The sequence below is a fragment of the Psittacula echo genome (genome assembly GCF_963264785.1).
Source record: "Psittacula echo genome assembly, chromosome: 7".
Taxonomy (NCBI): Eukaryota; Metazoa; Chordata; class Aves; order Psittaciformes; family Psittacidae; genus Psittacula; species Psittacula echo.
Genome location: NC_137740.1, coordinates 44,439,177 through 44,466,524, shown reverse-complemented (window position 1 = coordinate 44,466,524; position 27,348 = coordinate 44,439,177). Strand labels below are relative to the sequence as shown.

The following is a 27,348-nucleotide window of genomic DNA, read 5'->3' as shown; positions in this document are numbered from 1 at the left end:
AAGAAATCAGGACATAAATTGGTATTACACAAACCATTACCTCACATACCTAGTACAATGCCAAAAGGAACATACATACAATCAAGACACCTGCACAGCACAGTTAGTAATCAGGATTCTGCTAGCTACATCCAGTCTTGTTACACTGTAATGATGCAGCCCAGTACTGAAAGTTCCCAGTTAGCATGCTGGAAATATTTTAAATAAACTCCAGGAATCAACAGAACTTCGGCAGAATTGCTCCCCATTCTAATCCCAGGAGTCAAAAGCATCTTTTGACAGTTCTTACATTCTTCCTCCTAAGAGGACCAGCACAGAAGCAGACAGCAAAAGCCAGAAGCAGGATTGATTAGCAAATCGCTGTATTTACTTTATGCTTAGAAGCTTGAAAGAATGTAAGTAGAGCACAAAATACACAATCCCACAAAATACAGTTGTTCAATGAACCTCACAACTAAAAAGTCTTGATGACTGGAAGTTGAGAAAGCTGTAAACCCTACTCTTCAAAAGCTGATCTTTCCCTCTCCGTGACTGTATTTCTTATCATAGCTCCTAACTCATAGCAAATATTCCCACCAGCTTTCCAGTAACACAACACCTTCAGTCTACAAGTTCTGATGCTTTAGAGCACAAAGATTTACAGTAGAACAGAAAAAGCCTGCTATAGCTGGTAATTATGACAGCTTGCTGGTACAGGCAGATCAGTCATGTTGAGGAGAGCACAAATAGTGGCATTCTCTTCAGAGTACACTACAGATGGCAAGACAAGGAGGCTAGCGCTAACTAGGCTGAAAGTCGATCAAGGTTCCAACACTACCTAGGGGGTCTAGCTGAAGTCAGTCACAGACACTGTCAAATGCTATTATGCATTCTCTAGTTCTTTATATTCAAAAACAAAATAAAAAATAAAAAAAAGAAACCCACAACAAACCATCTCTTCATAAGCACCAGCAAGCAGGCATGTTCTGTGCATTTTCTGAAATGAGGGAGTAGTGTCCTCTACAAAGGCCAACTGAAGCTGAAATTGGGTACTCATGTCAAACTCGCAGTCAAACTATGGTATGGTTGCCATTACCTATTGTATCACCTTGTACTGACTGTAGAACGTGCATTCCAGCAGGTTTCATTCTGCAAAAGAATCAGTGCTCACTCTGCAGCTCTGCTACGTCAGCCACATGCCTTTCTATGTAGGGCCAGTACAGGGACTCCTCCACCAAACACAAGAAGAGTTAGGTTAAAGAAAACATCACACAAGCAACCCTGGTGCTGTCTAAAGAAACTTCAGTTTAATATTTATCTCTCTGCATCAACCAGCCATTTTAAGTGGTCTGTGCTTAGAAGTTACTCAGCACAGTGTGTTGTCATATTTTCAGCCGTGTAGAAGAATGAAATGGCAGCTGGTTTATCCTGTAAGGTATCTGTCAAGTCAAGATGATGTCCAGAGTTACCTTCTTTACTGAAACCTCTCAACTGTGTTTCTTATTGTGTAGTGTGTAACCATATGACCCCCAGTTTGCCTTTAATGCTGCTTCATGATTCAGCTATGACCTTTAACATTAAAATTTTAACTTAAGTCTCACCGCAAGTATATAAAGCCACACAATACCATGTGTCCAGTTAGTCTAGTAGGGAAAACATCTCTTCAGTGGGTCACAACTGTCTTTCACATTCTACAACAAGAGCCCCAAGGATCCTAAATTTGAGCTGCTCTCTTTCAGACTTGTCCCTCCATCTATAGGCCTTACTACCAGCACTTGGCTTATTCTTCCCCCTCTTTAGATACCTCAGTTCAAAGTAGATGCACAACCCAGTAGATTAGTTGAATGTGCCAGTGCAGTCCTGTCACATTTTTAAGACAATTTCCTCAACTACAGTGAGCATTTTTCCACTCCTCCAACAGAAAAAGCCTTACAACTGTACATCAGACCTCCATGCTTCAGTTGACAGACTTTGCAGTTTGAGAGTTTCAAGTTCAGGTCTTCTTCTAGTGTGAAGTTTTGTAAACAAGCCATTTCAGTTAATGTTTCACAACTCCATAGTCCTAGCTGTAATGATGCTAAAGCACTGGCCCATAGATGCTCTCCTCATAAGCAGACTCTTTAGATTGAGGATAAATTCTAAAACCCAGTATTTCAAATAAACCCACAACATGTCTTCTGAAGATATCTAACAGCACTGCCACGTAATCGTTATTCTGTTGCATAGTATTCTTGAGTTTTAGTAAATGCTTCAATTACCATTAACAGTGCCCTTTGCTACTGTACAGGTAAGGAACTAGAGTTCCTTTCTGTGGGCCTATTACAAACACTACAGCCAATGTATAGCTAACATTACTTAGAGAGGTTCCACAGGAACACAAGATACAAAAACCACCTGACAACTTGCCGTGAAGCCTTTACCTTTCTTCTCATGGGAAAGCCAATACAAAAAGACTGACAGTTTTCCACACCTTTAAAGCAAAAAGATGAACTAGACAACTACAGAACAAGCCTGTACTGGCTTTTACTTAACTGAAATCACTACAGTTCACAGCAAACTCCTTCAAGAGAAGGTAACCTGTTGCTATGTAGGCTACAGAGAGGAAAAGAGCGAGTAAACTGAAGCACTCCAATAGGCTCTAGGGCCACTAACAGTGTAACAAGGCACACCAGTAATAACCCCTGTAAAAATGGAACTGAACCTTTTCACAAGAAAGGGCATTCCTCATCCTCTACACGTGGATGAGCTCTAGAATTTGTTTGTGAGGTGTGTTTGGGTTTTGTGTTTGGAACGGTTTAAGTTCTTAGCAAGAGTTTTGGTAGTACAGGAAACCTTTAGGCATCTACACTCCAATTTCCTGTATAATTAAGAATATGCCTAGCACCTCTGCCTGTAACACTTCTTAATACCCATTAGCAGCTTAGAGCTGAGCTAATTGCACTGGTCAATATACTTCTCTTTTGTACCTTGGCCCGAAAAACCAGTGTCTTACTTCATGCTGCTGCAGTAATCCAGCTTCTCAAAACTGCAAAGACTTACTACCCTGCAGTCAGTATTAGGCAAAAGGGAGGGCGAAGGAAAAGACAAGGATGTTTATATGCCCTGTAAGTTCAAAACATTTTCTTCCAGCAAGTTGCACATCTTGCCAGTCAGAACCCAGAGTTTAGCATACTCATCAGAAAACATTAAGTCTAAGACTTCAAATTTATATTCCTTCAATATAAACAACAGTAATTTACTTGATCAACTGTATCTATGATAAACCTAGTCAGTTAAGGTAGAAGCAGCATTCTAAATACATAAGCATACAATGCATTTAAGAGTTGAGACTTTAATTGCAGCTGAACAACTTCATGCATATGGTTTAGTAACTATTGAATTGGTTTGGACCTATATTACTTAATTTTAAGTTGATCTCATAGCTACACCTCATTTTTGCTCACTGCTCACAAGGTTCTCCTCATTTACCTGCAAACATACACACCTATTTTCCTGCCTTGCAAGCAAGCACTTGCAACCATTCAATTACTTCTACTACACTACCTTGACTCAAATAAATTAGGATGACTTTTTAGACCAGTTAGTTGCTCTAAACCAAGTCTCATGCAGCTGACTTAAACACAGCATTCTTCCTCACTGTACTCTTCAAATTCAGGAGTTATCCACCTGCCCACTTCTACCACTGCAGTCCTCATTCCCAAACATAAATTTCATGTCAAAGCTCCATGCAGGCAGAAGCTTGTATTTTCAGTGTAGCTGCCTCATACCCCTTCTGCTTGAAGAAATAGTTCATGGAATAATTTAGGGTAGAACAACATACTGAAGATTTCTGAGAAAGCTTTTCTGTGACATCTCCAAAATTATCATCCCTCCCTTCTTACTGACAGCAAATTTCTACACACACACAAGTGGAATAGATACTATCCCGTGCGCTGCAAGGTGCTGTACAGTAAGGTGTATGGATTTTGGCTGTGTTCATGCAAACCCTGGATTACTCAGCTGAATGAAAGCATTGAGCCTTAAGGAATTACAAGTGCTTCTTCAAAAACTAACACACACACACACAAAATAAAAAAAAAAAAAAAAAAAAAAAAACCACCACAAAACACCACACCTCAACACACCAACCAAACCCTACACACAGAAATACATGCACAAACTAACTAGAACAAATTCAGTACATACTGAAAGTCTTCAGGACAAATAAGATTTTACAGTCTTCTAGTACTGTAACATTTCCTCACTGCTGGGAAGACAGACAAGAAAGTATCAAGGAAGTTTCTTGTTAAAACAAGCATGGCAAGTGGTAAGGAAACAGATTTCTATACCTTTTGCAGCACAAACTTAAACAATTCTACATGCACCACATTTGTCAGTTCTCTTAGAAGACATTAGTAAGACATTGATAAGACAACAAGCAGAATTTAACAGCGTATAGAGGCAAACTCCTCTTCAGACCAGATGCCTTCTTGATTCAGGGTTCAACTGGAGTACCAGAGTTAAAATCATTAAAAAAGCCATGGCTGGAAAGCATCTTGAGATCATTTGGTCCAACCTCTTGTTGAAAGTAGGACCTCAGATTACTTTAAAGATCTTTTACTCTGCTGAGAAATTACAATTTCCAACCATGATGACAAGATATATTCTGAGTTCTGAGCAAGAGCAGAAAAGCAAAAGGTGAATCATGAGAGACACCCTGAAGAATGGGGAAAAAGAAACCTATAATCACCAATTAAGTAAGATATCTAAACATCATGGCAGGTACAAAGGCATGCAAAGAAGGCACTAACAGACTGTTGGAAAACAGTATTTTCAACAGAAGCATTTGATAAGTAGTTATGCAATAGATATCAGTTAAAGTAACTAAGTATCTCAGATCTGTTTAGACCTAAAGGAGTGCAAGGACACATTCCCCATCACTCCCAAGGACAACCTTCCTGAGAGGAAAAGAAACACTCAAAAAAACTGCTATACCATATAGTTCAGAAAGCACTCCCTCCTCCCCTTCAGTTCCTCAAAAAATACAATCCAGTAACCTGGACCAGGGTGAGGAAGTGAGCAAAACGGGCATGTAAGCTGTAAATATCACCAAGTCCAGTCACTGAAGACATTATAGACTCAGGACTAGCTCACATGTCCATTTTTACACCGGGTAACTTCACACCAAAACAAAAAAAACTCACAAGAAAAAAAAAAAAAAAACCACAGTAAAACAAAAAAAACACACACCACCAAACTTTAGCACAATGGAAGCTCTTTTTAATTAGCTACTCTCAATCGTTAGAGCGGAAGCATTCCTTAACCATTTCAGAAACACTCCATTACCCATACCTCTTTTAATATATGGGTACTGCAGACGAATACTTCTCAACTTCTCAAATACACTCAAGCTATGAGCTCCACAGGGGGCAGAGGAAGGGGGAGATTATGAGGACAGGAATCATAGAATCAACTATGTTGGAATAGATCTTTAAGACCATCAAGTCCAATCATTACTCCAGGACTGCCAAGCCCACCACTAAACCATGCTTGCTTCAGCTACGCTTTTTTATTTATTTTTTTTTTTTTTTACAACGCTTCCAGGGAGTGTGATTCCACCACTTCCCTAGGAAATGATAAACTAGTAAAGAAACAGGAGTTACCCCCTATTCGACTCACTGACTTTACAACAAACAGTCATCAGAAGATTATGGCAACCTCTGGGCCTTGCATTAGGAAGAAGTCAAACTTTCCTTTACAGTCTTTCAAGAGCTTAGACCTTACCCAGCCTTCTAGCTGAGAGTGGCAATGCAGAAGGCTGCCTTCACAGAATCAGCAAAACCAGTGGGTAGGAAATTGAAAGGATATAAGCACCATGTTAAGGTTCTTTAGACTGCATCCATACATACATGTCTACAATGACAAAGAATGGGAAGAGAAAGTTCTGGCATGGAAGAGAAAAATAAAAGAGCTAAAAATATCTTCATTTGTGATCTCATAGTTCAGAATTCGGGGAAGCTACACTGCAAATTGGCAGTTAAGATTATCGTTGCCTCAAATTGAAGATTCACAAGTTCTCACAGTAAATTTCTCACACTGAAAATGCCTCTTTAAAGATGCACAACACTGCTCACTAGAGAAATGCCCAGGTTGTTAGGACTGTGTGATTCAACAGGTTATACATGCCATGACCCCAAGCCATGAAAATAGTACCCTTACCTAGCTACTTCTACCTGGTGAAAGGACTGTAAGATAGTTGTGCAAAAGATACCATAGCTTGAGAACACACAGTCAGGGGAAGCCAGAGGTCAAGTACTGTTCAAGGAAAAAAAAAAAAAAAAAAAAAAATCTGAACACATGCTATCACATGCTCCACTGTTCATAAGAATAGTTTTGTGACAGTGGGAAGACATTCTAAGTTGCAAAAGTTGAAGAGCCTCCCCTGCTTCAAGGAGATCAGTTGAAATCTGAGACTGCAGAGACTTTTTGCTGGGCCTGATATGGAAAAGCAAACTGAAGACTTATTTTGCAACCTGGAGAAGCTTAAAAACTTGCTCCATAATGATTACAAAGACCTGGAACCCATCCCTGGTTTAGAAAGAAAACAATGGATTGGTCTACACACCACAGCCAGAACCACAGCAAATCCTTTTGGACTGTATCAAAAAATTAAATATCATACACAGCACTATTTCAAACTACAGACAAGCACAGGCACCACTGGCAGACGGCTTTATCACCAGCTACCAGTACAATTGACTGTACAAGAATCTAAACATCTCAAGAACCAAGAGAAACCTATGGATGGAGGGGGGTAAACAAATAAGCTAAAAAAAGAAAATGCACCTGCTGAAGTTACACAGCAGAATATTCCTGTTCATCTGGACAGCTTAAAGGAACCAAAAAAAAAAAAAAAAAACAAACCACCTGATCATGGTCTGTTTTGCATATGGTTATACAGGATTCAAAGTTGAGCTCAGGTGTCTCAGGTCTGTTTGAATGACCAGTGTGCCCAGCTCATGGCACTCGGGAATCCAGTTTTCATTACTGAAGAAAGAATCATCCTTTTAGTGCACTGAGAAATTAAACCAGGACTAAAGTTTAACTGAATTCTTGCAAGCTGGTTAAGGGGGCCTACCTAACATTAAGACTGTAAAAGCCTTTACCTTCTATACTCCTTTCCTCTGGAAGACCTGAAGCTGCAGTCTGAGAAGAAAAAGTAGTTGTATGGAATAAATAAAATGTAACTTCGTTTTGAGGGCACCCCTCTTCAGTTCTGCCACCACACTGTGTTAGGTTGTTTTTTTCATTTTTCTTCTTACATTAATCAAGGACAGAAATATTACAAGATGTGTCACTTTCAAACTGCATTTTGGCTCACAGAAGGACAGAAGTGTCACTCAGATACTCATCCAAAAGAGAAGAAAAACAGAAAGCAGCTCATCCCTAGAGACATTAAAGGCCAGACTGGATTGTGGTTCTGGGCAACCTGATCTAGTTGAAGATGTCGCTGCTCTTTGCAGGCGGGTTGGACTAAATGACCTCTGAAGGTCCCTTCCAACCCATCCCTTCTCTTTGGTATGCTTTAACTTTGGAAATTAAATGTGTTGTCAACAGCTACTATCCCTCTTATTTTTGAGAGCATTAGCAATAGAGTTTATAAGAAAAACAATCTCATAGTACATTTATTTACAAGGATATATCACAACTTAATTCAAAGAATCTACCCTTGTCAAAAATTCAAAGAATTAAAGTTGATCTTCTCTAAATAAACTAAGTTTGTTACCTTTTCATGTCACTGTAACATGCTCAAACTAGTTCAGTATAAATTTTCCATCAGCATACGGTTAGACTTGAATTCATTAATAAAGAGAGAATGCTCTCTTGGAGGCAGAGCGCCATAATTCAATCCCTGAAGAATATATTTTCATGTTTACAAAACCTGTAGTTTCTTGGTCTTCAGTGCTCTGTTTTGGTTTGGTTTTTTAACAAGCCAAGCATTAAATTCTGTTGAAATACAGGCAAATTTGCAGCAGTTGCACTTTTTCGGCACTCAAATATAAACACTATAAAAAGTCTAAATCCCAGAACCTTCTGAATCAATCTATATTCAGTAAAAGAATAATCTGAACTGGAAAGCTGCAAGTCAGCCAGTGACAGCTCAGCTTAAGAAGCAGCCCAGAAATATTCAAGCCATCTCAGTAACACAAAAGATTTGTGACACCACATGGAGAAGAAGCACACATAAACATAGCAAACGTTAGCTGAAGAACACTGAACCACCTTTTGCTTCTGTTGACAGCTCCTTTTCCCTTTTAGCACAGCAATGGGAAAGAGAAGGGAAGAGTACAAAAAAGAACAAAATTTCTCTGCCAAATCAGACTCTCTAGTAAGAGCCTGACTTCACCTCTACAAGAACTTTAAGATTACTGCTACTAACAGACTGCTAGACAAACAAATTTACACTAGGAGAGTCTCGTGTAATGCTCCTAACTGTTGCTAATACAATCGTGGTTCCAACTTGCTAGCAACAACAGAAATAATATCTTTTCCTCTTTTAAATTAAACAAAAGCAACTGGTATCTCTTCAAGGGAAAGGGCATTTTTCACCAGCCAAATTCTGATCAAAACTCTATTTGTAGTGAATGCTACAGAGTGAATTGATGAGAGTTCTTTGTTTTAGCAGACTCCCAACAAAAGACATCACAAGCAGTACAAGTAAAAATCTCCCCTGTCCTTCCTTTTCAGCTTCACTAGAAACTTTGGTTTAGTAAGAGTCAAAATTCACTATCTGTGTGATAGTGGCTTAAGCTTTCACTAACAGCATAAAAACCAAACATGCTGCCTTGGCAAGTGCAAGGGAGAACATTCTCTTCAGAAGAGGGGAACAAACTTGGATGAGGAGCTTTTACCTTCTGTGAGACAACACAAATGAGAACAGAACTCTTCATGCAGTACGCATGGCTGAAACAGCCAGGAACAAAGACAGTAAGGCGTAGGTATGCGGTCAAATTAAGACCAAGTAAACAGGTATGGCAAAGCTGGGGCAGGAGGCATTTATTACCAGTGAAGAAAAAAAAGTTAGTTGAGTGATGAGTGAAAATTTCAATTTAGAAGCTCAATTTCAGTATTGGCATGCACGTGAACAGAGAAGTACCCAAAATCATCACCCACTCCAAGTCTGCCCTGCCCAATGCTTAATGCCCAGCTGCTCTTGAGCTGCATAGCTCCATTTACTTCAACATTATGAGTCTGAATGCAGAACCTATTGCTACAACACCAAGCCTTTTCCCCATTCTAACCCCACACACCAGATGGTGCCTTAGTTGCAGTTTGCTGTTCACCTGCATCTGGCACACATGGCCCTTAAGTAAAATCAAAGTGCAATAGCATAAGACAAACACTGATACGGTACATACCCATGTCCTACCTGCAGAGCCTGTTAGACAATACATGCCCCAGGCTGCAGCCAAGTTCCTCATCGACTTCTGCCAAGCTGTCTTATATTACAGAGAGAACTAGTGAGCTCAGTGGCTAGTAAAACTTAGTTTGGTCATTCAAAGTCTAAATTAGCATAAAATGATCTCTGCAATCTTCTAGACAAGAAGGGGAGAGACATTAAAAAAAAAAAAAAAAAAAAAAGAAAAAACCCACACCCAAACCCACTTTAATTAGCCACTAGAACTAAGAAATTCAGAGACTAGACCTTACAGAAGTTATCGGATTAGACAAGTACCACAGACAAACCCAAGATTATAGGGCATTATGTAGATGTACCATGAAAACAAGGTAGAGGGAAGAGATTGAGTCTTCATTTTTATAATATTCAGCTTCAGCTTGAAACTAGTTTACATACAGAAATGCCCAAAGTGAAAAAGCCCAATCACTCATACTAGCATGGCTTAAAGAGAAACACTTTAAAGATAAAAAAAAATTTAGTAAAAAAAAAAAAAAAAAAAAATCCTACATTTCCAAGGGAAGGGGAGGACACATCTATTTTCAGCTTTACTAGAACAGATCTCAAGTTTTTGTATCTTCAAAATATCTCGGGAGTTTCTCTTTGATTTTTTAATCACTGGTATTCAGCACTGACTCAAACTGATGTCTGTTAAGGATTCCGCTCCTACATTGTCTCAAGCAGGTTATGCTATCCTGAACAAAGACTTCTATCCAAAAAAGGTCACAGGCCTAATGCCTAACAACATTCCTATGCCACATGATACAATCTGGGAAACGGTTTAATTGTAGCTGTTGAGGAAGAAATCCAATTAAAACAGGTTAAGTTTCCGGCTTCCTTAGCACTGGATCTGCATACAGATCTTTAACTATCACAAGGATACTGCAACAACAAACAAAGGGATTAAAACACATTTAAGGTTTCTACACTGGGTAGGTGCTCAGCTCCAAGATGCCACTGGCTCATGTGCCACAGGTGCATCTTCTTGACCTAAGAAAAATTTAGACACTGACATTATACCTTGCACTGATGCAATAAGAGCAAGCTCCAATACACATACCAAATCACTAACACAAGCACAATCAAAGACATTTACCTTGTATGAAATCACCTACCAAACTATCAACCAAATACGAGTTTAAAAAAACAGAAGTTCTCTGTAAAGCTGAAAAAAAGGAAGTCACACCTAAAGAAGCACCTGTTAAACACTAAGGATTAATCTGTCTTTAAGCTGATCCTATCATTGACAGGATCAGGACTCCACAGTGCTCAGAGCTATTCTTTCATGGTAACTGCACAGAAGAACATACAATATTGGCTTCCAGAACCGTACTTCAGGAAGGTTCCAACCCTTACAGTCATGGAAGAAGCTGTCAAAAGCCAGAGCATTCCAAGCTTTATGAAGGAATTAAACTTCATGGCATACTTTGAGAAGACTGTCTACTACACTCATACGCATGTTTTCAGTACTCTACAAATAAAACAAGTCTGTGGGAATAAGGCATTGTACATGGAGATTACTAAGTATGTGATCAGCAAATGAACGCTCCAAGAACCTGAATGCAGAGCATTAAGATGCTGAACTTAAGCAAATCTAAGTATTACAGGTCTTTGAAATGCTTTTCAGAAGGATACCAGACTTAGCTTTAATTTTAAGCTAGACAAGAACTCACCCTCACCAAACCTTAGTACAGATAAAAAAGTGTCTACTACAAACTCCTCTCTCCCTTCTCATATGAGCAAGTACCACTAGCCCTTTCCTCTCCTTTACCTCACCAATGATTTTTACCTCCTCTCCCCCAGGCTACCCACACATTTTCTTTGGATAAGGAACGACTGTAACTATACACATTTTATAGTTCACGATACGAACACATTTGCACTAATAAGGTACCTTTCCTCAGGGTCACAGTATGGCCCAGGAACCTCAAGCCCTTGTTGACAGTCAATCACTTCAGATTGAACGAAAGGCTACTTACTTCCTGGCAAGATGTTCCAATAGATGCTGCCAAAATTTGTTACCTCCCAGCTAAACTGCTGCTCCTTAATACACTGTAAGGATTCACAGACTACCAGTAATACAGAAAACTAATTAGAAGAACAAAGTTCTGCCACAGTTCCAAGACACTTGCAAAGAACAAGCAGAGCTTGAAGCTTTCTACAGCTTGACCTTAGGACCAAAATTATTATTTAAGAACTAGATATTAAAATAGCTGACTTGATAAGCCTTTGCTCTTGCAATTTGCTCTGTGATCCAATCAGAATACTCAAAGGTTGCCTCCTATACAGGTGACCTTTTATCCTACACTAATACGTAACTATGCCTTACAAATAAACCTGCAACCTATTTCCTCCAAACAACACATACTGATTCTGGCCTTGCCTAGGATTGGAACAGAACATGACAAGGAACAGGGGAAAGGGAGTTTCTTTTAGGTGCTCTGTGTGCACATCAGCAACAGTATACCCTGGAGCAAGGCCATGCATCCATCTTGCTAAACTCCCGAAAGCAAATTTTTGCAAACAAGGAAATAATCCCATACCATTAAGACAACACTGAATTGGAAGCAGACTTCACTTAACTCCCATGCAAGACATCATCTTGTCTTTTTGGTGTTCGGGTTTTTTGGGGTTTTTTTGTTTGGTTTGGTTTTTTCCCTTTAAAAATCATCCACAAGACTTTTGTGTACCTTCAGAACTATCCCAGATGTCATCCTCTTTACTATTTCTTTTAAGCCATTTAATAAAACACACAAGTTAAAGAGATAAGACAAATAAAAGAATATTTAACTGCAAAAAGCATATTCATAATGATGCAAAATAGAACAACTCTTTTTACAACACTTCAGTAAAAACCACACAGGGAATGGAGTGGCTTCAGGGAAAGATTAAAGAAAGAATATGACGTAGGCAGCTTGTGAAGGAAGATGGAAAATAACTGTAGGTCCATAAATGAGCACAGTTTCTTCCTTGCCTCCCGTCTGTACAATATCTTATCATATTAAATGCAAAATTTAGGTACTTCAGAAAGACTGGAGCCTCTCTTAATCCTCCATCTGTTTTGCTAATGAAAGATATTCAGCTAGGAGCATGCACATCCCCATCCCACGTAGGATTAATGAGCAATGAAGTGTTCTAGTAATCACAGTATCTTTACTATTTCTACTTCCTCACATCACGTCTTGGACATCTTTTCTCCCATCAATTATTTCCTCGCACCTCCCACCTCCATCAGCTACCAAAAATGCCAAATTAATTGTACTAACTTTGGGTCTTTCTTCTATGCTTTACAAACTTTATTTGTATGTTTTCTTTGTACTTAAAGGCTCCTCTGGCAGAACAGTTTTGGGACAGATACTGTGTACTGCAATTTGAAAACAGCCTGATCTGTCTCACAGTTTCCTCCACAGATCTGAATGGTAATGAAACCACTGCTGACCAAACTGGCACTAACTATCAAGAAATAGCTTCAACTACTTCCTATTAAATGTCTATTTTGACTAATTAGAAAGTAGAGAGTACAAAGCATCTAACATTGGACTTCCAAATGAACAGTTTCACCCTACCAAGGACAGCATGTGCCAGTGGCATATACTAATATAAAAATATTTATTGCATCAAATGGCTGCATGGTAAGAGTCTACAAGTTTCAGTGGTGCCTTTTTTATTTTCAAGAAAAAAATTCTGGATGCAGTATAGTAGTGTGCATTTCATAATGGATACTTTTCTAATTAAAAAGTCAGCATAAATATTCTGCACATATTCAAGTATGACAGACATTAAACCAAACAGTTTTGGTTTTGGTTTTTTTTTATAACTCCATTAACTTTAAGCTTAATAGTGATTACACTTCCTTTTACTCTTCGACAAGATTTAACTTACACTACAGTTACAGTGCAGACTAAGGACAGAAAACCTAAACAAGACATACTTCAAGGCATTACAGCTATCAGCCTGCACTACAGAGTTTTTCAGCTGAATTCCACCCTGTCTTTCCAAGAGTACCATATCACTGATGTATGCTAAAAACCCAACTAACATTTCTTGGAAGACTTCATAGTGAGTGTGGTCATCTAAATAAATTAGAAAGGAAACTAAGTAGAAATATTGTGTACTTCACAGAAGGTAGCTTCCAGCTACTACACATTTATCCAAAGTTCCTACCTTTGAGTATGTCATTATTTCAAATCACTCTACTTACACAAATGCCTCAGAAAGTACAGGAATAGAGTACAATTCTTAGTTTTACTCTAATGCCTGGGCAGACCATTTTTGCTTAAGAATTCAGCACACTGAACATCAGGAGTTAGTAAAAAAACATAGACTGCACCTGTACAAGTTTATATAGACAATTTAAAACCTGATACTTTAAGCTATCACTGTCACCAGTAAAAGCCTTCAAATTCTGCTGAAGCAACCAGAAATTATATCAGCTTCTCCACCACTTTCCCACCACAAATGATAATCTCATCTATGCAAGTATGAAGAACAAAGCAGCTTAGATGATAGCCAGCCAGTCACAAATACGTATTTTTAAATTATTCCCACCTCAAAGCTGGGCCACCAACCTTGCCAGCAACACAGCAAACACACCAAACGTATGCGCAACTCTAGTTTGTAGCCACAACATGGAATCCTGTTAAGTAATAACAAACTACCTTGATTCTGGATGCACCTTAACTCAACTGAGACATTTAAATCACTATATCCTGATACAGGTTTAGCTTCGGCTTCTAGCTGCCACAGGTCTGGATTTCAACCGGTTACCTTCTTGTTTTGATATTGTCAACAGAAAGACCAAACCCTTCTGAAGTAAGCTTTTTAAACAAGTTAAATAATATACATAAAGGCAGGGGCTTACAAGTCCCAAAGTCAGCTATGTTTCACACAAGCTATCTGAAAATCGGAGGAAATACAGTAGTTTCTCATCTTCTGTACTTGTCACACTCTTATTTCTGAACAGCTTTCATGAGTCAATGGGCACAAAACTCTGGGTCCTTAAATTCCTTGCCTGAGCTGCTCTAAGCTTAAGCTGCAGGTTAACAATTTAGAACACTTTCCTTTAAGAGAACTAAGCACAGAGATCCCCATGGGAACAACTACCTTTCATGGTATAGCTACAACATTCATGACAATACAGCTAGAGTCACTGGTATAAAACCTTATACATACTTGTGCGCTTCGTTTTTTCTCCTCCTGTTAGCCTTTAGCTGGCAACTAGATATTTTGGGCTAAAAGCCTAGCATTTAAGGTACTCCAATCTAAAGTGACCCAAAAACACGGTAGAGAGACAACTGTCCCTTTGCTTTACAAAAAAACCAAAGAAAAAACAAACTACTATTTAAAAAAAGAGATCCCATTAGTGTTGATAGCATTTCCAGGAATATGTCCTTTCCTGACAAACTAATATTAAAGACTGGTTCTTTCAAACACTTCTCACAGGACAGTCTAGTTTCCTTCACCATGTCAATAGTGCCATGAAATTATATTTGTTTACTTTATGAACTTCTGTAGATAGATATTCTCACTGAACTGGAGTTTCACAAAAGAATACAAGTACTCTTTGATGAGGACTATTAAAACTACAGCCTTCTACCTGTCAGTTTCAAAGCTGTGTTACAGCAAACAACTACAGCAAGAATATTTTTGTCTAAAGAACTTCTATCTTTTAGACATAGCTGGACTTAAAATATACACAGCTACAGTGAATGTGCAATCAGAGGCCCAATGTTGAGAAAAATGGTCACTTAACCCATAAACATTTGTAACACCTGAAGACAGGCAATATTAAACTTGTGATGGCATTAAATCTTGAAATCCTCATTCAGTAAATGACAGGACATCAGTACAGGACAGCAAAACTAGACACTTGGTACTATTTCCAGGCTTACAGAAGAGAGGGCATTCATTATTTTGTTTCTGTTTTGTTAAATCCAAAACTACTTAACCAACTTCTGTTAAGTAGCATTCAACTAGAACACATCATCATATGAGTGTAGCAGAAATTATAATGATAAACAGACTGTTTCCCATAGAAGGAAACTATGAAATTTATTGTTGTTACAGCTTTATTGCTTATTACAGCCTTACTTATTTCAATATAACTACACAGGTAATATGGTTACCTAAAGCCACAGCAGTTCCCTCTAAATTCCCAGTTTTTTTCCCAAAACTAACAGAACTTGCAAGTTACATTTCCTCTCCTCCTGCACTCCCCCAACATAAAAATATGCATTCAAAATACAGAAGAGTGAATTATTCTAACGAGACACTTGCAATGCTATAAAGTACAATAATACCAAGCACCATGGAAATCCTATCCCTCAGCACTAAACCCAAGTTTTACTTATAAGCCAAGCTTGTGAGCTGACATAAGCACTACATGCTCCAGTTACAGAGTGATACTGGATGGGAAGAGGGCAGGGGAGGGTGAAGGGAGGGGGACTGGAAGAGGAACGAGTGCTCATGTAGATATATCATTACAGAGCAAATGAGAATTCTCCAGTGCTTTTGTACAAAAAGCATTTATCTGGAATACTCTACCCCATCACAGCTGGCCTTGGTCAAGGGAGATGAATTCCAGTTGAAAGTTACGTAAGACTGCTCTTACAGGAGGTGACTAACAAAACCTGTATTATTTAGCCTGGCAACAAGGTTATAAATGCTGTAAGTGCCAAGGATAAAATACCAAGAAAAGAAAAGTACTTCAAATACGAGGACAGCATTGATACAGTTAGCAGGTAAAAGAGTTATGACAAACTTTCAGGCTGGAAATTAGATGATCCCGAATTTCAAGAAACAACACGCTGAAAGAATCTCCCAGGAAGACTGAAGAATCAAAACGCAAGTATGAGACCAAAACCAATGCGTGCACTTAGTTGTTTTTTAGACAGCTACAAGTTAGATATACCAACAATATTAACAAGATTACATTTTTGAAATTATAAGGTCTCTTATAAGCTTATTCCTAGACAGTAGTTCTTCTCTGTCCTCACAGAGAACTGACAAATAACAAGTTCTGTTATTCTACTAGGCCAGTCACAGAGATGAGATGCTCATGTGGCTCAGGACTGAGACACTCAGGTATGAAAAGTATTTTAAATGCTCAGCTCCTAGTAAAAGCTAGTACATCCACTTTGTTCTTTTTGCTAAGGAACTAATCAGAACACCATTCTTATTATCATAAAACCAATTCTTTCCCAGGGTAAACTCAGAGAAAACACTGCAAAGAAGCAAACCAGTATTATCTGCAGTTTGTTAAACTGTTCTTATCCTGTCCCATGGTACCTACCACTGAAGCTTTACTGTGACTAAGGAAACAAAACTTGTCCCCACACATTCTGCTGAGGAGGAGGGGTGGGGGCAGAAGACAGCTCTCCTCAAAGCAAGTTATTGCAATAAGCAGTGAGTTCTAGGATTTAAAAAAAAAAAAAAAAAAACCACAAACCATATACCACGCTTTTGGACAGCATTATTCTATGCAGAGGTTGTTTATCCAGCTTGATCCTTCTACTGCTGTGTCACTCTGTCCATATGTTCATGTCTGATATCTCCCAAATGGGGGGGTGGGGGGGTGGGGTGGATATGCAGGAGTTAATACATTCAGGAAACCAAACCAGTTACTCGATTTTTTTTTTTTCTTTTTTAAACAAAGAGCTCCATGTAGAACTAGCAAACAAAATACAGGAACTCTACAAAAGTACAACACAGAGACTCTATGATTAACAACAACTTTCAAAGATGGATTACAGACTATAGAAAGTCAAAATACTACCCTCTGTTGTTAGGTCAACTAATAAGATCGCCTGCTATCGAGTTTGGATGTACCATCTTACCAAGCAGACTTTCCAAACAACATAACTTTGCTGAATAAAAACAACACTGAAAATCTAAAAATCTCTAAGGAAGAAACCACTTCCTAGTTGAAGGCTTACAGCTTTTAGAAGCAAACACATTAAGCAATTTTGTGATGCACAGCAGCCTACTACTTTGCTTACTTCTGATTAAGATTTTTAAATGCTCCCACACCACTAAAAAGAAAAAAAATTAATAATAAAATTATGAATTTAATTGCATTAGTAGTATAAGTGAGATATAAGCAGCCTTGAAACGGCAACAATGAAACAGACACCACAAACAAAAGCAACAATAGCTTAGAACAGACAGCTGAAGAACAGGTTGAAGGAGTTGACTATTTCTGGTGACACTGCAGTTGTTGACAGCAGGAAGCACAGTTATAATTTAAATGCAAGATCTCAGACCGATAGAAACTCAGACTTCATCTGAACATTATATATAAGTAAAGAGTTTTGAAAAACAGATGACAGAACTACATCACATTTTTCTACTTACATAAGTTACCCAACAGGAATCTATTTAAAACCACAATAATAGTTTTTGCAGGTTTTGACTAAGTCTGTGACAGAGGGGAAAAAGCCTGATGCACCCAGGGAATTTACTTTATTCTAGACAACCTCTGGGGGCAATGAAGTATAGCAAGAAGTGTGTTCACTGCTTTGTATTTTTAAAGTGACAGATTGAGATTACTTTGCCTGTCACTTCACTGAAGTCTCATAGGCAGCTTTACATTTACTTTAAGTGTGCTCTCAAAAATTAATTCATCACTACATCTGTATTTACCTCAAGTTTCCAAACACAGTTCTCAGGATCTATCTTACTTGAGTTCCTCTGCATACAGCACAGTTAAATCAAAATATTCAGTGCCCTTTCTGTTCTGATTCCAGTTCAGTTTTGGCAGTGTTTCATGAACCCCTAAACTATTAAGGACAAAAAAAAAAAAAAAAAAAAAAGCCATCATAACCACTGTGACCATAGTGCTCAAGAATTTAAATATTACTGGAAGGTATTTTAGTTTGGATATAAGGAAGAAGTTCTTTACTGTAAGAGTGGTGAGGCACTGGAATGGATTGCCCAAGCAAGTTGTGAACATCCCTGACGGTGTTCGAGGCCAAGCTGGACAGAGCCTTGGGTGACATATTTTAGTGTGAGGTGTCCCTGCCCATGGCAGGGGGGTTGAACTAGATGATCTTAAGGGCCTTTCCAACCCTAGCTATTCTATGATTCTATGATTTAAGCAGTACTGTTTCTTCACACACTATATTCCACAAAATCCAGCTTTCCTCTTCACAGTTAACCTGAAGAGCTCTCCGTTTCCACTTTCACCATGAAATACTTAAATGTGCAAACTGAGGCATGCCAACAGCATTTCTCTTAACAATGCTTCTTCCAATTGCAGTTACAAAGCGTCGATGAAAGTTTTGAGCTGGAGCCCTGTTGACAGCCTGGTATAAAACATGGCTACATTCAGTTGCAAGACTACAAATATGCAGCAGAACGGTACCAACTGAAAAGTTGCTGTAGAAGAAATCTGAAGAAAGCATATTTGCTATGTTTATTTTTGGCAAAGAAACACATCTGTTCTTCTGCCAAGCTTTTTGTAACCGAGTGTGGGAATGAAACTTTTTTAATCCATAATCTTATGGCATAATGCAGGTCTTCATTTTTATTAACACTGTTTTACTGCAGAAAGTTATCCACTAAATACATCAGACAGATTAGTACCAGAGTAAGATGTGGCAGCATGTACTGTTACTACATAAAAACAAAAAACATTGTCAGATAGACTGCAGATCTTTTAAGCACAACTTTTTAACCCTTGGAATCCTGTCTTCAAGTTTGCCAAAGTTATCCTGTTTCTATCACTGTCCAAGGTTCAGTTGAAATGGTATTTTCTGCAGAAATTTTTTTACTAACTTCAACTGAAGTTGCATTTTTACATATATCAGTGTTCCTGCACTTTCCAATACTTAAACTCATTTATTTATTACTCATATTACCTTAAAGATCTGAAACCTAGCTACAAGAGCTTCTTCTCAGGTGCTATTCACACAGACTATGACTGTCTGAGTGCCCTAATTCAAGTTACCCATTTCCCAACTTCCCCTAACCCTTACGATGGATGAATTCATCAAGCTATTATACCTGAAACAACTGCAAAAGTCAAAACGCATGAAGTTCTGAAGAGAAATTACAGCTCCCAGTCAGTAACTTTATTAAAACGGAGTATATCCTCAAAATAAAGAGGAAGAAAACATTCACTCTCTAATGAAGGCAGAGTTCCAAGTCTGCATTCAGTATATAGCCTATTAATATGCACCTTCAGTTACTTTCTTCATTAGTTCTCTTTAAATGCATAGCCACATCTCACCTGTGATCAGAGGGATCAGTTACACTGCACACACCTTCCAGGTAGCAACAATTTCTATACTAAATAAACTAATTTCATAATGGTTTTGACATTAGAAGACACAGAACACTATTAACATGGATAAGATGCCTATTTTTAGGCAAGATGATTTTTTTTAAGATGTGGTTAACATCAGGGCTAGAAGATGACATCTACCACAGATTCATAACCCACAAAGACATATAATGTAAAGACAGCTTCTTCTCACTAACTCCAAAAGTTAAAGCAAGCATCAAGGACATTTAATTAAAGTTCCCTTATCCCTGGTGGTGGGCCACATGTGTGCAATTTTTCTTTTCTTTTGAGTGCGGCAGAGAGGAGAGAGAAGAGATATGGAGAATGTTGAAGTCCATCATCACCAGTGTTATAATGCATTGTTTACATCTTTCCTTCTTTGGTGCCTCAACTCATTTATATTGCTCCTAAACAAAAATAATGTAAGAGTGGTCTTTTGATTTCCATATTTATTTGCCTGTACTTCTACTTTTACACATAAGAAGTCCCGGACCAAAGCAGGAGGTACAGAACAGACTTTAAGCACATAAGCCCCTGCAGTACAAAGAGGTCATTTCATCTACTCAAGAGTGGGTAAGACAAACCACAAGCAGCTCATAGCAAGGCAAAGACAGCAGAAGTTAGACATGGAGAAATATGAGGGAGGACAAGACAGCGCACATGCTTTCTAAAGGCAACGATAGCATAAGACAGGACCTAGTTATCTTGGAAAGTATGTACCAGATGACCTATGACAGTTTGTCCCAGGCCTATTTTCCCTAATGGTTTTGCCCTAAGGAACTACCCCTAAAATCAAACTAAAAATTCTTCATTGTAGTTACTGCTCTGCATTACCGACTACTGATATTAACTATGCTTTACACATACATGTCAGCCACAAATCTGAAGGAGATGCACATTGATGATACTGAGCCTAATGCCCCTTTCACTACCCAACAATCTTCTGAAAGTTTAACAACTCTCTCCCCAAATAACACGTACATCAGAGAACAAAAAATCTGTAGTCTTTCATTTCCACCTTTACAATAGCCTAACAATTAGTTGCCCTTCTTTACACTAAGTTTATTTATCTGGATGTTATGCAATAAGAGAAGGCTTGTCAGTAACAAGTTACTCTGAAGGCAGAATAAACATGAAATGTATCTTTTCTGTCAGATGTTAGAAAAGCCTTCTTGTTCAACAAGTACCAGGTACTTCAGCTTCCATTTTGAAATACCAAATTGCTCCCTATAACTCTAGGTTCACATTCCAGGAGATGACTCAGAACCTTTCATACCTTTTAAGAAGGTCAAAACTTTGCAGTTCAGCATGCACACTTTATTGTGGACACCATCACAAAGCAGACCAATCCATTCAGAACAGTGAATTCCCCCAGCTTCTTGAGACAGCATTGCATTGCTACACATTGTAGAATCCTTCCAGCTTCCTCTCCACAAATACCCACATACCCTTTCAGGTTTGTTGTCTGTTGCTTTTTTTTGGTGGCAGTGGGGGTGGTTTTGCTTTGTTGTTTTGGGTTTTTTTTTTATTGTTGGTTTGTGGTTTGTTTTTTTTTTTTTCCTTTCTTATCACTCAAGATGATGGAGCTGTCTTATCAGTTCAGTGATCAATGAAAAACTATTAAAGAGTAAACAGTCAAGTGGTGAACGGGGTCACATGTCCTCCGGGGTCCTTTCTAAACCAGCTTACTCTATGAATCACAACAAAGGCTTTTTCTGAGTAACTGAAGGCAACTATGGCTTGAAAACCATTGCTAGTACTTTTCAAACTTATTCAGCATTGAAGTGCACTATTAGATCATTGTGATCAATGTTTTTGATGTACACCTAACTTTTTCAGTTTTCCAATATAAAAGTCTTCACTTCAAAAGTTGGTTATCTACTGCTGTTATACATGGCTGTTTTCTACCATATTTGTACTGAGTATGCTCATGAGTCAAGTAAGACTTGCAACAGTCAGTATATTGCAAGACAAGCCTTATTATAAACAGTGAGAGTAAACAGATTGGTTATGTGTGCTCGAACCCTGGCTGCCAGACAGAATTGGAGGAGAATAAGACTGCGTATTTACACAGCTAGCTTCTACCAACTTGATGAAAAACATTTTATCATGTGGCAGGATTAGGAGAACAACTGCTCCCCAAAACTAACCTTCACACTGAAGTAACCATCACTGGTACCTGAAAGCATGCAGTGAGAAGCTAGTTGACTTACCACTATCTTTCACTGACTGTACACTTGATACCATGTGTAGCTAGAAATCTCTTATTTACAGAAATTAATTCATGTTTTAATCATAAAAAAAACAAGACATTCTGAAAAAAGCAGTTACATACAAGTTTTTGCCATGCTTGATAACCAGTAAGAAGTCTGAAAATAGGTTTGTTTCTTGAGAAACACATTCTTTTCCTCCTGCTATTTCTTCTATTTACATAAGATAAAGTTAATATGACTTAGTTTTGCAGTTATCAACCTCATGTTCTGAATTAAAAATTTGCTGTGAAAACACCCTGCAATAACTTTGTTCATATACTGCCATAGAACTGCTATGATACTATGTATAGATTAAAATATTAAGAGCAGTTTCAAAGCATTACTTCTTCACCAAAAAAAAAAACAAAAAAACCTCACTGACTCAAAGGTAATCTGCTGCCCTACCAAAAATTCAGATGTACTGCTTTCTTCAGTCAGTACTCAATGGGGCAGTGACAGCTTTATGAAAAGTTTCCGTTATTAAGAGTGCCACAGAGTCCACGAAGTGCTTTACAGGGAATGTTATTAATTTGACAGGTGATAAACAAGACACAGACGATCCAACAGGGCAATGGAGATCCCAGAAACATTCAGGTTTCAGTTTTTGACAACGTGATAGTACACCATGTTGTACAACTTCAGGATTTGATTGTACTTTGTCAAAATAATTTAGTCTCAGTGTGACCTGTAATCAGAAGTGTTCTACACGATGCTTACTAATTAGCTTGTCAGAAAATACAGCATGGCCTAAGATTAACACAGAGTTCTGAGATTTGCTTACACTGCAAATTAAGAATAAACATGTAGGTTAGTCAAACAATAACTTTCGTACTCATGCTTCAGTTTCACTGCTTAGGAACAAAAGGAATTCAGTCAGGTTATCATCCTGGATTGTCTCTAAATAACTGCACTTATCAGTGATGCGAAGACGCACCAAAAATCATCATATCTTTTTTCATTACATTAAAGTCAACTGCATTACATTTTTGCTAAACTGCTGCAGAAGGAATACAGTATCTTGGCTGCCTGCAGCTTTGAGCCTCAAGTTTACAAATGACTTGTTAGAACAAGTTTTGATCATAATTTTCCTATAATATTTACATTCTGAGTTTGAAGACAGTTAAAAAGCAATATAAAATATGAAATAATAAAAATGAATTTGTGCATCATTCCCAATTGAGAATGACAGTTCTGATTATTAATTTACTGGGAAGATACAGGTTGTTTCCCTAATGGTCACTTTGGCCTAAAGAACTTTTGCAAGACATCAAAAGACTCCATTTTCATAAGCCTCTTACTCAACAGGTTGGCACTCCTACTGAAATAGATCTGCTATATTAGTAAGTAGTAATGTCACACTGTGGGTGACCTACAATTTTTCTACTAACAGCTAAGACCTGGTTAGGCTTCTACCTATGGAGCCATCTGGAGACTGAAGAACATTCAAACTTAAAAGTTGTCAATTCAAGCTTACTGTTCCCAATTTTTTTAGACATCCTCAGAGTAAGCGTCAGGGGGAACCCCACACATTACCTGTGTTTCTAACACAGCAACCAGATACACCAAACAGCAAAAACTAAAAATACCCTTCCATTTTAAGATCAAAACAAGTGTACATGCAGAGCCAAGCCACTCATAATCAGCTACATTTTACAAATTAGGAACTACTACAAATTAAAAACACATGTCTGAAAACCTGAAATATTTACAGTATTTACTCACCAAAACACTGCTTTTAAACATCTTAGTTTAAATACAACAGTGTTAAAACTATTACCTTCAAGAACTGAAATACTAATATTTTCATAAATATATTTCATTCCTATCAATACTTAGTAAATAAGCTACCAAACAATAGAAAGGTACATACAGCTATTTTTTCAAATACTTCTTCCATGTTAGTTATGCATATTTGTAAAGGTAGAAAAAATGTTAAAACTTCTATCTTAATGAAAAAATTTAAAAACTCACAAATCTGAGCAGAAATCAAATACCAAAAGCCAGCCCTATACAATCAGAAGTCTATATTTGGGGGGTGAGAGAGGAGAGAGAGAACTGGAGAGAATATACCAGAGATAAACACAAGTAATCACAGCAATGCTTGCTCTTAGGGTCTTACAAATTAACTATACCTTCAGTGACAGTTCCCTACACAAAGCCTGTGAAATTAAGTGTTCAAAATTCCTCTTCTCGTTACAAAGGATGTACTTCATATTTGTCAAGTGGTAACTACTCAACTCCTCTTTCTGACTGCGTTTAAAGCACTAGGAAACTCAAATTCATAATACACACAATACATAAACTGTGGAAGTTACCTGTTTGAGTAAAGTTTTGTGTTACAGTGTTAGAACCTCTGGATCAATATTACTTTTGCTGAACAAGATAGGAATTTAAAAAAATCTTTTGGAAAAAATTAAAAAATATTGGATTGCTACACATAATAAAAACACCCTCAAAATAAACCACACACACTCTAAAAATGTTCCCAAGTTGCATGCCAGACTTACAGAATAAATTTAGGCCAGTACCAAGCACTCATTTCTTCCCCATGTGTAAAGGCGACACAATCAGGCCTCACATGCAGGCCTCTCTCTCCAATACAGGCAGGACCTTTGTTCGATAACGTCGATGTTTTTCCCCCAAAGCCCTTGACATAACTTTCCATTCTTTCCCCTATTATTTTCCGGTTCACAGTCTAGACTTTCGGACTCCCGTTCTGTGAAAACCCCTGGCTGTCGAGAAAGCCAGTGCACTCGGAAGGGGGGGGGGGGGGGGAAGGGGGAACAATAAAAAAGTTGAACAGCAGGAAGACGGGCCTACAGGTCTGCCGAAAGCCCCGGTATCGGTTTGTTTCCTAGCCTCAGAGAACCAGAGCAGTTACCAGGAGGCGGCTGGCGTCGGTACTAACGGCACCTCAAAACTTCTCTCGCTCCCCAGCCCCCCCGGGGAAGGGGGAAGGAAGAAGAGCCAGGCAGGAAAAGCAGAACCCAGCGTTTGATCAGCCTCCAAGTACGACGCATTATGCAAGCAAACGCGAGGACCAGGCAGCTTGCTTTTTGACGGAAAGCAACAAAAACATCAGTTCTAAAACATTAACAGCGAAAACAACCCCTTTCGTGGGCAGCCGACACTGTAACTCCAACCCCACAGGCGCCTCCATTCTCTTGCCACCTTCTTCCTCCGCCCCCCCCCCCCCCCCAACCACCACCAAAAGCTTGTGAAATATGGACGTCGGCCGATTATTTAGCATTTTTATCAAGCTGAGCAGGGGGAAACGAAAGAGGAGTTGCTATTTATTTTTCTTCCATTAAGATATTAGATAGCTTCTTCGCGGGAAAAAAAAAAAAAAAAAAAAGAAAAAAAACCATAAAAATTATTAAAAAAAAAAACCCATTAGGGAAAAGGGGGCCAAGCGGAGTGGGGGAGAGAGAAGACGGGGAAGGGCATACAAATCGGTACGGCAGTGTCAACACCGACACTGCCCTTTTGTATCAGCAGCTACAACAGGGCCTCGAGAGGGGAGGCCGCGCTCCCCCCATCGCTGGGCAGCCCAAGCGAGGCGAGGCGTTGCGGTGCGCAGCAGCTCTGCCCAGAGCCTGGAGGAAACGGGATGTCCCTCGAACGGGCCCCGGTGACTGCCTGGCCATTTTGTCAGCACAGTTTCCACCCCTTCGCTCCTCCGCGAGGGCTCCCGCCCCTCACCCCATTACACACCCCAGGCCCCACACACACACACACACTCACCAGCGCGGCGTCGTGTCGTCCCCGTCTCCCTCCCGCCCCCCCATCCGCAACAATGCTCCAGGATGGCGCTACTCCCCTCCCCCTGCCCCGGGCCGCCGGGAAGGGCAGCTCGGCTAATGCCGGAGATGACACAACAGGCCCAGCTCGCAAGCTGCCGAGGAACCCAGCACCATACCACCCCCACAATGCCTCCTGAAACAGCAGACGGGCCCCGAGTACCTAGTTTGTCCCGATACGGCCTCCGCAGACTCGCCGTGCCTCCCCTCCTCCCGACAGCAACCGCCTCTCTTCCCTTCAATTATCAGCTGAAGCCGAAGCACCGAGCAGCGCCGCCTCCGCCGCCGAACCCCTTCCAACGGCGCGAGGGGGAGGCTAGGGGACTACTTTTTCCCAGCGCTGGGGCCCCACTGGGGCCCGAGAGCCCCCTGGCCCGGTGGGCGGCTCAAGCCCCGGCTGCCGTCCCCCACGTAGCCCCCGCTGCGGCCGTGTGCGCGCCCCGCTTCCTGCGTCCGGCGGGGTCGGTGCTCAGCGGTCAGTATCCCTCCGCCGGGGTCGTCACCCCTGGGTCCGCGCGTGTGCCTCCCCTCGGGTGAAGGCGGGGGGCGCGGGTGAAGGGCGGAGCCGGCGGTGGAACGAGGCTCTGCCGGTGGCGAGGCCGAAGACCCTACCAGGCCACTGCGATACTACCGGCCCTGCGCCTTTAAGAGGGGGCTGGGCTCCCGGTGACCCCGCGTGATGTCCGCCTCTTCCTGGTTGCTATAGATACCGCTTTCCAGCGTCCCAAAATGGCGTCGGTGCTAAGAGAGAAAGTGCTCGGGACGCGCGAACAGGCCCCAGTTCTCTCATCAAGTCGTTCGTCGTCTGTATTGAGCTGGTGGGGAGCGTTCTCTCCCCCGCCGGTCTCCTCACCTTGTGGTTGCCGCTTTTTCTCTACCTGGGAAGGAAAGGAGGAAGGAAGCTGGGCCCTGTCGCCGGCTCCTGAGGCAGTAGTGGCTTTAGTAAGGGTCTGTCCTTGGGGAAGGACTGGCGAGGAGCGACAGGGCTTTTAGTGCCATGCTGGGGGAGGGCGGGGTCGCTTCTTAATGCCACCAGGTAGCGACCCGGGAGGTGTCATCAATGAGTGCTGCTGGTTTGGCATATCCAGGACTGAGAACGCCTTGCTGCTGCCTTGTGATGTGGTGTTGGTAAGTACCTGGGGAGCAGTAAGGGCCTGCTACCGAAAAGGTTGTTTCCTAGCGTAGGTGAAAGTGTGTGTGGGCTAGGAGGCTGTCTGTGTGGGGGATTCTTCCTACCTAGGGTATCCCAAGCCTGTGGGAAGGGGCTCTGGGTAAGGGCCAGAGGGAAGGGGAGCGGAGGAAGATCCTTTAAAATGATGAGTTTGTAGTCTTGCAGAGAAGTATATGTGCATCTCTGATTTTGTAACCTTAACGCAAATTTAAGTCTAGTCTCAGAAATACCTCACAAATAAATGAGGTACTAACATTTAAAGTAAACATAAGTAACAAATCCTTAAGTAACATCACAGTATTTCTTCTAAAGAAAGACAAGTTTAGCTGCACTTTCAGAGTAACTAGACTTAAGGCAGGGGGAAACAATAGCCAAGCATCTTATTCCAGAAAAATAATATTAAACTGCCCAAGTAAGAATGGGAAGAC

General features: G+C 40.0%; 1 protein-coding gene across 13 annotated transcripts in view; it reads right to left on the bottom strand.

Moving 5' to 3' along the window:
- TRIP12 (thyroid hormone receptor interactor 12) overlaps positions 1 to 26,824 on the bottom strand; it is an 80,277-nt gene extending 53,453 nt beyond the window's left edge. For 2 of the 13 annotated variants that reach the window (XM_080624107.1, XM_080624115.1), the window contains exon 1: positions 25,913 to 26,765. The gene's annotated coding sequence lies outside the window, so the exon portion shown is untranslated. The other 11 variants (XM_080624118.1, XM_080624108.1, XR_013957461.1 and 8 more) reach the window with 10 other exon arrangements.
- Positions 26,825 to 27,348: the final 524 nt, after the last annotated feature.